Here is a 13,207-nt window from a genome sequence, read left to right on the forward strand (position 1 = left end):
CCTGGTGAGTATATTACTCCGATGGATCGTCTTTTCTTCTGTGTTAACCATATTCCCCACAGAATTTGTGTCTTTTGCATACATACATTTGCATCATGAGGTCTCTTAGGGACCAAAATTTGTCTCATTACTGTTATTTAAGCCCATTCTACCGCGTCGAGATGAAGATTTCTAAACTTCACTTCTCCGGCTAGCATGACCTTAAATAGGGGCATCTGTAAGACCCCAATTTTGGCCCTAAGATCCCTCATGGCCCATATCATCTCATATCATAGCCTCAAGGATCATTGCATGCCTTTGCTTCCCTCCTAGTGGGTAGGTTGCCTTGTGTGTGTGGTTCTTGATCACCAAGCATGTTTTTGCATTTGTATATTATTGCTTTTCATATGTTTATCATCCAAAAAGTACAAAAATATTGTCAGTCTAACCTTGTTGCTTGCAGTTGAAGCAATTATCAGCAATTAGGTCAAAGACAGTCAACAGTCAGTCAAAGCAATGGATGATGGCCATTCTTGCAGAATTTGGGCACCATGACCAATAATCAAGAGTTCACACAACTTGGGACATCATTGGAAATCAAGGTCTCAAGGAATTAGGGTTTGGAATTCATCAGAAGTGGTTCAATCATGCAAAACCCTAGAAAAGTCAACAGAAAGTCAAACTTGGTCAATTGGCCATTTAATCAGTGATTTGATGGATGGAATTGATTTGAAGGAGTTCATTCATGTCTATACAAGCCTCATATGTCATGTCCAACCTCATCATGGAAGAATTTGAAGTAAAATCAGAAATTTCCCAAAATAGAAAGTGGACCTGTAACTGAAACCTGCCATAAATGGAAAGTCTTGATCCTCAACTTACATCATGATAAAAGCTTCAAATGAATTTTTGCCCAACATGAAAGTTGAAGATCTTTTTCTCCCATTTCCAAAAAGTCCAAGAACTCTCAATTCCCATGTGTGGTTGGCAAGTTATGATCGAATCGATTTCAGAAAATCTTGAACTTCAAAAGGCCATATCTCCCAAACCGTTTGGCCAATTTTGGTGGGGTTTTTTCCTACAAGTCACATTTGATCCCCCCTTTCCAAAAATATAAATTTCATGAGCCAAAACTTCACCAATCAAAATGGCATATTTTGACTTTTCTCATTTAAATGCAAGTTTGACCAAGAGTTGACTTTTTGATATAAACATTTTTTCAACATTTGGCCAATTGGAACAGCTCAAAAATATCATTTAGAATGTGTTTGCAAGCTCATTTTATGCAGTACATGTAAGGCCATTGCTTGGTTGCTTGAATTGTAAGAAAAGTACAAGTTTCACTATACCACTCCATGCTTGCATTTGAACCATGCCTTGGTACCTTCAAACAGAAAATCAGCAGGCCATTTTGCTGTCATTAGAGCCTCATTATGCAGCCATACACCAACAGCAAAAAGAAGCCATGCCTCACTTGCTTAAAATTTGGAAAATGAGTACTTTGCAACCATCCACCCATGCTTCCACCCCTTACCTTGTACTGTCCAGCAAATGCAGGATTTTTCTGTCATTATGAGGACTGGCAGCAGCAATAGATAGCACACAAAACCAAACACTAACTGATACACAAATGCTCACTCTCTCACTTGGCATGGACCTCCACCAAAAACTGCAAGATCTTGCTTAAAATAGAAGCAACAGAAAACAGCATAGGGGGGCATGATTTCCTGCTACTAGCAGCCACAAAACAGACCTTGCTTTGCCAATCAACAGCAACCCTGCCATTTTTGCATTTTGAAACCTTCAGCCCAAAACAAAAAGCTACCAAGCCTTGCATTTTGTTTTCCAACATCCTCCATCATTTTTCCTTGTCATGAAACCACACTGTCAAGAACAAGCAAAAGGGGGAATGCAGCAGAAAATCATTGATTAACCTTGCCCTCACTTTGCTATTTTTCTGTCAAAAACACAACAAACCAAGCCTGGCAGAAAAAAAGAACCAACAGAACTCATTCATAGGAACATTCACTTGGCTTGTGGCAATTTTCCAATTTTCTGTAAAACTCCAAAGAGAACAAAAGTTGGCTTGGCTCAATACCATATCTACCATCATGTTTCTGTCATGAGAGACAAAAAGAAGCAGCCACAACCGAAAAGCACACAGAAACTTCATTCTCCTCTCTCTTGCATTTTTGCATTTTTGCTCGAATTGGAAAAATCATCAAAGACCACAAGAAACCTTTGTTTCCTTCATCATTTGGACCACATTGTGAAGCATCTTGAGCCCTTAAATCCCAACTGGAAGTTCCTCTTCTTGTGCTGCTTCACCAAGATACCTCCCATGGCAGATTGTGATTTACTTGCGTCCAAGCATTCTTGAGCTTAAAAAACTTCATCATCCATCAACATAAAGCACAAGGAAGGTCTGTTTCGAGCTGGAAACCTCCAAATAGCCCTGTTTCACATTTTGCTTCAAAACCAAGTAAGTAATCAACCTCCATTATTTGCCTTGCTATGCCATGTTTATGAAAGGTCCTTGAATGCTGATTCTAAAATGCTATGCCTTGCTTGAAGTGGTGCTCTTATGAGGGAGAAATCTGAATTTCTTATTTTGTGTCCAAATGCATTTCTGCTCGATTTGCCATGCTTGCATTAATTTGATGAGTTTTGATGCTATATTCTTGTTGCCTATTGCTTGATGATGCTGTTGGTACACTTAATTTGGAGTTCTGGGCATTTTGATTTTCGTGCTTACATGAAGATGATGATCATGCTGTTACCTTGAAACCCTAGCTGCCCAGAAATTTCTCATGTTTGTCTTGGTTTTGTTGTGTATAACATGTTTGCATGAAGAACATTACTACTACCAGGTTGCTTGTTTGAGTTTGTTTATGATGATTACATGATGATGAATTTATGCTGCTGCTGTTCAAACTTATGCCCTGTCCAGAATTTTCTCATGATTTTGTTTGGTTTGTTGTTAATGTTGCATAATGATGTTGTTTAGCTGCCATGAGGATTGCCATGATAGAATTTCGATTGATGATGATTGATGAGCATGATGAACATATACTGCTATTTTGAAACCTTATGAACATGCCCAGCAAAAAACCATATGATTTGTGTGGAATGCTGTTGTCTGTTTGCTGTGTGAGCATCACCATGAATGCCTTGCTGTTTGTCTGTTGGTGTTTGAATGATTGTTTTGATGTTGGTAATAACACAATGAGCAAATGCCCTGCTCTTAAACCTTAAGCTGCCCAGAATTTCCCATGAGTATGCTTGTTCTAATGTTGGTTGTTGTTGCTTAATGATAAATGTTCATGGCCATGCTCGATTGTTTGATGCTGGATGTTTTTGTTCATGTCAATGGATGATGTTGTTTGAAAATGAATGTTGTTTGCTTGCAATGCCATGCTGTTGTTCTAAACCCTAAGGGTTTATGTTTGAAACCCAGAAATTCGAGCTGCTATTGGCTCGGGTACTGTTTCATTGGCTAGTAGCCAATCACAACATTTCGTTGTGTGTATCAAAACTGTGTCGTTTGGATTAGTGAGGCGGGTATTTACTACTTTGCCACGGTTGACTTTGCTTTGACCAACATTGCCATACTATTTTGTTCATCTTGCTTCAATTATTCACTCCATTTCCACAATTAATTTCTCTTTCAATTTTTATACAAAAATCATGCAATTTTTTCCATCATGTTCATGAATGTGTCCTCTATTTTATTGTGAATTTTAATTAATTTTCCATTGGCTGGATTTTTAATGATAATTGATTTCCCAACATGTATGCCAAAATGACACCCTTTGCCATTTCAATTGTGAAATACTCATGCTGTATCCAATGAGCTTGAAATTTTTTGTGATGAAACTAGACACATTGACCTTTGTTTCCATGTAGAGTTTATACATTTCTCATATGTGGTTTGTGAGTTACAAATTTTTGAAGTTATGCGTTACATTTGGTGCTACATGAATGATATGCATTTTCCCAATTTTTGTTCACATGCTTCCTTACATCCAAATGGCCTAAAATTTTGCATGAATCATCTATCACATGTCTAGTTTGTGTATGAATTTTCTTGGAATTAATCATGCTGTTTCCAATTTATTTGAGAATTTTCTTCCCTGCCTAGTCAATTGTTGACTTTTTGTGCTACACATTGCCAAATCTTTTGTGAAATTCTCATATCATATTGTATGTCCATGAAATTTCATATGTGATAACTAGACATCTCAAGCTTTGCATTGGTGTTAATCTCATTCATTTCTCTTCTGTTTTCAATTTGATATGAATTTTTGAAGTTGACCCATGCTTGTTGACTTTCATTATGCATACTTGAATGTGGTTTGACTTCCTGATTTTATTTGACCATCTTCCCATGATCCAATTGAGCTGAAATTTAATATGCATGCTATTGAATGGATTGTGATTGAGTGTGATTTATCTCATAATTTTTGGAATTGGTTATGCTTGCTTTTGAGCTTGGTCTTTCTGTTGACCTATTTGTGCTTCATGTTGCCATGTTTTGACTTCTTTGGCTTATGAAATGACAATGATGCATGATATAAGTTTGAATCCAATTGTGTTTGCTTCTTACATGATTGAATTTGACTTTGATTGAATATTGTTTGCTGCCTTGGCCTTTTTCTTTCATCTTTGACCCTAGGCTAGTCCTAGTGGTCTTCTGAGCTTACAATTGAGCTATTGTTTCAGGTTAAGCACCAATGCCTCAAAGATCTTTCAAATTTGATTGAGTTGGATTATATATCATGTGCTAACCCTTGTTTTGTAGGTGTGACTCACATACTTGAGTCTTGTGCTTTGCACATTGGTCCCTCTGTGGTTGACTGTTGTTTCATTTTCTTTTGGTTTGAACTGTTGACTTGTTTACTAATAAGTTTGACTTTTTCAGGTACACTTTAGTTGCTTTAGTTGCTTGCTTTGCTATTTAGCATTTGCTTTGAGGTATAAACCTTTCTTCTTCATGTAGTCTGGAGACCCGGTCTGTTATTTGACCGGGCAAACTGTCTGAAGTCCTCCTTAAGAGGCAATGCCTGTGTGTGTTTAAAATTGTCCCAAGCAGGAAAAGTCCTTCAAGTAAGGCAATTGGTGGAAGGTAGGGATAAGTAATCTATCCCCCACTATTCAGTGTGTCCTCTCTTTGCTCCCATTACATGGTTGAAGCATTGAGATAAATACCCAAGATCTAATCGAGTCAATAATGTGGAGAGAGCTCCATCTTTCTGAGCTCCCACACTTTCTTATATGCTCTCCCTGATCAGGGATAGAAGCAATGAGGCACACCCCTCATCTCCTTTTCATCTGCTTCACCTTAGCCTCTCAATGGCAAGGTTAAGAGCGACGTTTACCTATTACAGTGGACTTTTATAGTCAAACCCTCTTGTGTGAGCCCCCTTGTTTGGCTATAGAGTGTGCTGTTTGATATTCATTGATTGATTGATTGCTTCATATGCACACGTTTGCTTGTATGCTTCATGCATTTATCATCATCAATTGCCATTAATGCACAATCATCTCATTTGTCTTTGTGATATTGTCATTGTTGTTTGCCCATTGAGAACAATTGTAAGACCATCCATTGGCCATTGCTCCCATGATATAGAAGTGAGTATAAGACCATCACCTTGGCCACTCATCTTATCTTTGCCTGATGCATTTACTTGATTGTATGTGAGGAAGCAACTGTAAGTCCCTGCAAGTTGGCATTTGCTCTCCTATGATCACATGTTGTTTTGTTTGTTTGTATGTGAGGATACAACTGTAAGTCCCTGCAAGTTGGCATTTGTTTTCCTAGGACCATACTGTGTATGTTAGAGTAAGTCCAGACAGATTGGCATCTGACATCCATGTTTTGCTTTCTCTGTTTATGTGAGGTTGCAACTGTAAGTCCCAGCAAGTTGGCATTTGCATTCCTGTGATCATATTGTTGCTTCTGTTTGTATGTGAGGATCCATTGTAAGTCCCTGCAATGTGGCATTGGATTTTCTAGGACCATACTGTGGAGTTAACCTAAGTCCAGACAGATTGGCAGTTAACTTCCATTTCTCATCTTTGTCTTTCTTTTTGAGGAGATTAGTGTAAGTCCATTGAGTGGCATCTGATATCCAGTTTTATTTTAGGAGATTGGTATAAGACCAGTGATTGGCATCCGATATCCGCCTTTCTTGATTTGTTTGTTATTTATTATCCATTGCTATTCCAAAGGACACACTTGAATCATCTGCTATATGATTTCAAGAAGTGAACCTTCTAAGAAGTTTTACTTTCCATCCTCATCCATTCATCCTCATTATGTCCTAAACCTTTTCACACTTCAATTTTCAAACTTGACATAGATATTGTGCAAACTTCTTCATGTTTTCCAAACTAAAAACCTGGACCCGAGTCCTTGACTTTTTCAAACTCCATTTTCACAATACTTCTTTCAAATCAATCTTAATCATACTTTGACTTCACTTTCATAGTCACAATCAATTAACTTCACTCATTCACTTGTTTTGGCTTTGTCCATTGTTAATCTTTTCATGCATTAGCCATAGGTTTCAATTATCATTGCGGTTGATGTAAATCTTGCCTATCCTTAGTGAGTCGACAGTAAGACTTCCGTACTAAAAACAGGGTTAACCCCTCCAGTACGTCGAAGCTATCCTCGCATGGTGGATGTTGGTTTTGGTCGAGTTTTCTCCCATTGATAATGAAAAGCCTCAGTGCTATTGTTTAAAATTGAATCCATCAACCTTTTTGAAATCTTTTAGCCGAACTACGGCGTTTTGATCCTTACCTTTGATGGAAGGTACGTAGGCAGCGGGTTCATCCGTTCAAACCCAATAAAAAATGTATATCCTTTTCTCACCATCCCAATCATGTTTGCACAATACTTATGTCATAACAAATAACAATTTAGTACAACAAGTGTGAAAAGGGCTCCCTAGGAGTACCTAGGACGTAGTGGGTGCCTAACACCTTCCCATTGCGTAATTTACCCCTTACCCAGACTCTCTGATCTTTTTATTAGTTTTCTACGTGTAAAACTTCTTAGGCTTTTGTTCGCTTTTTAGCCAGTCCTTTGGATAAATAAAAGTGCGGTGGCGACTCGAAAATCATTGTATGCTTTGCTTATGGTTTAATCGATAAATCATATAGCGACGAATACACCGCTACATTATGGAACCAGTATTTTTGCCAAATTCAACACACCATAACTTTATGCTTAGACATCCAAGTGCAGCCTTTCTTAGTTCATTATAATTTTGGCCATGATGTTAACACATTGCAAAAAGAACGGGATCATAAAGCCTCTCGAGTAGGATGCCCCATTAAGTCGAACATAGTGACTTGAAACTGAAGAAAACACCATTTCCCAAAATTTGATCATGACTAAACTCAGTTCCGAGCCAAATTAGTAAGCATTTTGGTCCTAAACATGTTTATTAAAGTCTTCAAAAGTTAATTGACACTTAAAATGCATCATTTGGCTGAGTTTTGATGAGTTTCAAGTCACACTTTTCACACACTTGGATCAAATTCATTTTGCACGAATTCTGCGTTATTCCACGCGTATTTGGATCCAAACACAATCCCTATAAATTGAGGAACATATTGCCTTCATTTGAAAGCTTTGGAGATCCAAGGAACCCCTGCTGCAACTTGAAATTTTTCCAGAAAATTCAATTGTCGTGTTTTGAGTTTCAACCTTTTCAATTCATTTTCTTGATTCTATTAGCTCCGTCGGCATCCTCTGAAACTTTTGCAATAATTACCAAGCTCTAAGACCTTCTAAATTGCTCCAACCAGATCGAGTTTCATCAACTTTTGATCACCTTATGGACAAGATAGTTCTGAGCATCATTTGAACTCAAACAAGTTACCACAATGTAGTTGTTCACTTTCTGATACTTTCCCCTAACTTATCTGGTGTTGATTGATCGTGTTCATCATTTAATTTTATTTTTCGTGCCTTGCTTGTTTCTGAAACTTATTTGAGATTCCCTCTCCTTAGTTCACATAAATGAATTTGAGGTATAAGGTTGAATTCAGGATGAGAAGAGGATCATAATGGTGGTGGACTCGTGTCTTGAAGTTACCAAATGATGAAACTCTGGTGAGAGCTCACCGGAGAAGATGGTCGAAGTATTTCCCAGTTGGTCTGAGTTTGGACCAGACACGTTGTCATTTTGAAATGTTTTGATTAGTTAAATTCAAATTGGATCATGTCTTCTGATTGTAGCGCGTTCTATCTTGTTTCTCATCGTTTGGAGTGTTGGATCTGCCACGTCAATTAATGAAGCTTGATCCAACGCTCCTGGTTTTTTCTGATTTTAATTCTTTTCCTTTTATTTTTTAAATTGATTTTTATTTGAAAATTCATAGTAATTTCATTTTTTATCCAAAAAAATCCCAAAGTAATTTCTAAAATTCTGTTTTATTTTTCTTCATCTGATTTTTATTTTTCCATATTTTATTTCATTGATTTTCTATTTTTCGTGAATTTTCTATTTTATACTTTGTTTTAATTGGTTTAAAAATAATTTTATGCATTTTTTAATTCTGAAAATTTTATTTACGGTTCTCACTTTATTCCCAACCTTCGTTAATTCTCTTGGCCATTTATTTGGTATTTTGAAGGACTTTGTGGATTTTCCATTTTATTTCCATTTTAAAAATCATTTAAAAATACCTTTAATGCATTTTTTATTTCATTTAGTTACATTTTAAATTTTTTTGACCTTATGGACTTCTGTTGGCCTTGGATCATCATGATTTTGACTTCAAGTATCATCAAACTCAATGGATCTTGGGTGTTGATGGGGTGAAAACCCTAATCCACCAAAATGGATGATTATTTATGATGATGAATTGATCAAATTTTTTATTCAATTTGGGTTTGACCTCTCTTGTCCCCTTTCTTCTTCATCCCTTTCTTTTCCTTTTGATCATTTGGATGGATTTCTGTCCGTCTTGTTCATGATGTGTGGATTGGTGTTTGATGAACTTTCGTCATTTCAAACCTACCTTCTAAGTGATCATGAATCATTTAAGGTATTTTGGATTGATGCATAAGTTTATCCTAAGTATCATGAAATGTGGATTGAAGTAATTGACCATCATTGTAGCCTTTGTGCTTGATCATCCCCTTTGTTTTTGTTTTTCTTGTGTGGCATAACTTTAGGAGAATGATTTACATATCATTTCTCTAGCATGTATTAACACATATATTATTATTGACCGGCCTCAAATAGTTGTGACTTCTACATAAGTCCAATTACGATTGCTTAACATAACGCTAAATTTGTCCCAAAGGCAATGGCATTTTTATAAGTGGGATTGTAAGTCTCATATTCCTCATGGTATTGTGTGAAAATGGTTCTCCTTTTCCATTTGTGAAAGCTAATGGCATACTTGTTGATCGTTATCCAAGTTGGAGCCCTTCTTACAAATGATGCATAGGTTCATATTTTCATGCTTGTGAGTGGATAGTTGAGTGTTCTCCAAGAAATGACCAAAGACATCTTTTCATATTTACTAACATCCCTTACTAACTCTTCACTTGTATTAACTTCTATTTTAATGTCATTTACCTTATGATTTTATTTTATGTCATTTACTTTATACTTCATGTTTAGCATTTCATATTATATTCTTTGTGTTTATGTCATTTTATTCGTTATCCATTTGGACCTTTCTTTATATCTTTGTAAAGAAAACACTAATAAAGAAAAACCTAAAAAGATCTTGTTTCTCCTAACTCATGGACTTCTGGTTACTATCCTTGGCATCATTGTGGAGTTATGGACTTAGAATTAGGCTTTTGACCTTTCTTTGGGACTTGTGACCTTGGAATCCATCTGATACCTTTGATTTAGGATCTCCTTTTGAGGACTTTGATTGGGTACTTTTGTTTCATCTGACACATGGATTACTAATTTCTTATTTTGCTTGCTTGAGGCTTAATCCAAAGGAGGGAATTGTTGCTTGACTTATGTCAAAAAGCTTGTTATCTCTTGGTTAGATCTTTCTTCTTTAGCTTTTACTTTACTGCTTTAGGATAGTCTCTTCTTCTCCTCCCCCTTCATTAATTTTCAAAACTTTCTCTCCTTTTTTAAAAACCTTCTTGCTTTCTAACTTGAACCACTTTCTCAATAAACCTTGACTTTGGTCAAGTGATTTTCAAAACCATTTTCTTAATAAATGACAATCCATCTTAAGCATATTTAGACCAATATCAAAAGACTAAAAAATTCCTAACTCATTCAAACCATTTTGTGCCCTTGTGTATTTTTCCTTTTAAACTTTTTCTCAAGGCATTGGACATAAGTCATTTCCATAGTTGAGATATAATTCTCCTACCTCCATAGTATTGATGATAATTTTTTTCCATTTATGGTAGCTAGTGGCATACTTGTTGATCCCTATCCATGTTGGAGCCTTTCTCATGATGATGCAAAGTACTCATACTTGTGGGTGACTAGTTGAGTATTCTCCTTAAATTGACAAAATGTCTTTTTCCATAAAAATGAATCAAGACAAACTTCTTTGGTTATTTTTACCATGAACTATGAGGTTTTGATCCTCTATTGCACTTTGTTGGTACGTAGGCATGAGACTTTAGAAGTCTTGGCAAACACCTAATCATATTAAAAAAATGATTCTTTTTCCTTCCCTTCAATCTTTTAATAAACAACACCTTTTTCAAGCTAAAATATGCATGTTTTCAAGCTAAAATATGCATATTTTCAAGAAGGTTCCCATGGAGTACCATGGATGTTTAGGGTTATGATACCTTCCCTTTGTATAACTAACCCTCATACCCTTGTTCTCTTTTTGTTAGTTTTAATTTAAATCTTCTTTGGGTTTTGTTCGTACTTTTCCCCTTTTCCTTTGGAAACAATAAAAGCGCGGTGGTGACTCTTGCTTTACGAGTTAAGTTATCGATAACTTAATCTAAAAAAATTTACCGCTACAGTGGGCATGTGGGTCCTCATCCAAGCATGTAGTAGCAGAGCACAACAAAGGAAGGTTCCCCATTTCTTCTCATGACGAGTATGAGGGGTATGGTAAATGTTTTCCAAGAGGAAAGACACTGGGTTGCCTGATAAGAAAATCTCTACTGCCAAATGATGCACAAAATTGTCGATATTTGGAAAAGGTACGATTCCATGAACCAGAAGTGCTAAGACAACATAAAATGCACCCAATTTTTAAGCTTTTAGGAACTTCCATGCATAATTTCTAACAACTTCCTCGTAAACCCCTTGAAAATTCCCTTGGGTGCCCAATTGGAAAATACTCCGTTAACGTCAAGACCCAAGACTGGTGTTATCTTAGCTGGATGATAAATATTGGTCAAGAACTCACCGGAGCACCGTGTCGGAACTTCAGGTAAGCTTCTCTGAACTTCTCAAAACTTCTTCTACATGAATCTTCTTCTCCTCAATCTTCTTCTTCTTAGTGAATTTGAGAAACCGTATGAGTACAGAGGGATTTCTGAGTTCTGAGTGAGAGGAAGACTGTGAAGTGTGGGAAAGGGAGAGAATTAAATTCAGTTGAATCAATGAATGGTTGAGAGAGTGAGCATTGTTGAGAGCTCTAAAATTATGGAGTGGGTGATGAATGAAGAGTGTGGAGTGATCTGGATTTTGGGAAGGTTGAATCTGCACCCAACTGAGAGTGTAGTGAGGGATGAATTTATAGTCATACAGTTAACTGTAGGATTTAACTTTGTTAAATGGTGGTTTGCAACTGAATTTAAGGTTGTTACATTGTCAACTTCAGTCATAAGTTAGTTAGGTTTGTGGAATTTTGTTAGTAAAGAAAACGATTCAATTTAGTGAAAAATGAAAATATTTTGTTAATTATTAAGTTGTCAGTTGGTGAGGTTGATTGGTGAAACTCGATTTTATGAAAATGAGATGTTGGTTATTAGTGAGCCTTGAAATGTCAATTGTTGTTGATTCCTTTTTTGATCCTTATTTTCACTTGATGATGGCTTGTTGGATTTTGAGTTAGACATGGTTTAATATTGAATTGTTGACTTGATTTGTGGCAGGTTGTATTTTTACTGAAAAAGGGTCCTACTGCAGTGATGTTAATTGTTATAGCCTGCTGAATGATTTTTGTTCACCTATTAGTTGGTTATGTGAGGTCGTGTGTTAGTGATGCGTGTTATACTATTAAATGATTCATTGCTGACATGTGATGCAGGGCTTGTGAATGATGCTTTGACATGTTGAGTATTATGAATCGTGAGTTGCTATGGATTTAGGTAGAAGTAGGTCCTGACTAATGCAGCAGAGCATTTAGTTCATGCTTTAGGTTTGCATTGCATCTTGGTTTCACTTGGTTTCTTGGTTATGCAATTCTGACTTGCTTCATGTCTTGCATAACATCTTGCATTGGCTGCTGATTGATTGTAGGTTTGTGCATTGGTGTTTGTTTGTTTCTATGTCAAATGCTATGAATGGTTTGATGCTTGCTTGTAGTTATACCTAATAGTCTCACATGTTTAGTGTACTCTTGGTCTGCTAAGTGAGTACAATGTTATATGATGTATATTGGTTGATTAGCTTGCCACATGTGTATGGAAACAAAGGCTGCAATGAATGTTTGGTGAATTGAATTTGGTATGCAGTTCTGAATTGGTTGAATGAATGCATTATTTCTAGGTAATGAATGTCATGGTGAGCTTTGCAAGTTGCGTAGTTACTATGTTTTTCATGAATGTAAGGTGTATGTTATGACTTGATATGGCTTGCTTATGTTGGATTGAATGTGTATGCTAATCTTAGTCATTATGGTGAATGCAGAATTTGGTTTATGCCAAGATAAAACCTTGGTTTGGTAAGGAAATATGCTTGAACAAGGCATGGCAAAGTGAAGTGCAAAAGATAGACTTTCTTGCTTAAGAAGCCAATGTGATTAGGGAAGCTTATTAAATCATGTAAGAATGAGGATGTGATGTAATTAGGATTAGATTTAGGAAAAGAAATTATGGATGACTTTGGTCAACTGGTTGACGAAAAAGTTAATGGTCGACCAAAAGTCACCATTTGTAAAAAAATATAAATTTCTTTATTTTTGTTATGTAATAACATGTTTATGCTATTTTAAGAATGGATGACCAATATTAGGATGAAATGTTCCATGATTGCATGTAAATAATTTTGTTTTTTTGAATGAATTTCATCTAAAAACCCAGTTT

This window comes from Lathyrus oleraceus, chromosome 2, assembly GCF_024323335.1.
Source record: "Lathyrus oleraceus cultivar Zhongwan6 chromosome 2, CAAS_Psat_ZW6_1.0, whole genome shotgun sequence".
NCBI lineage: Eukaryota > Viridiplantae > Streptophyta > Magnoliopsida > Fabales > Fabaceae > Lathyrus > Lathyrus oleraceus.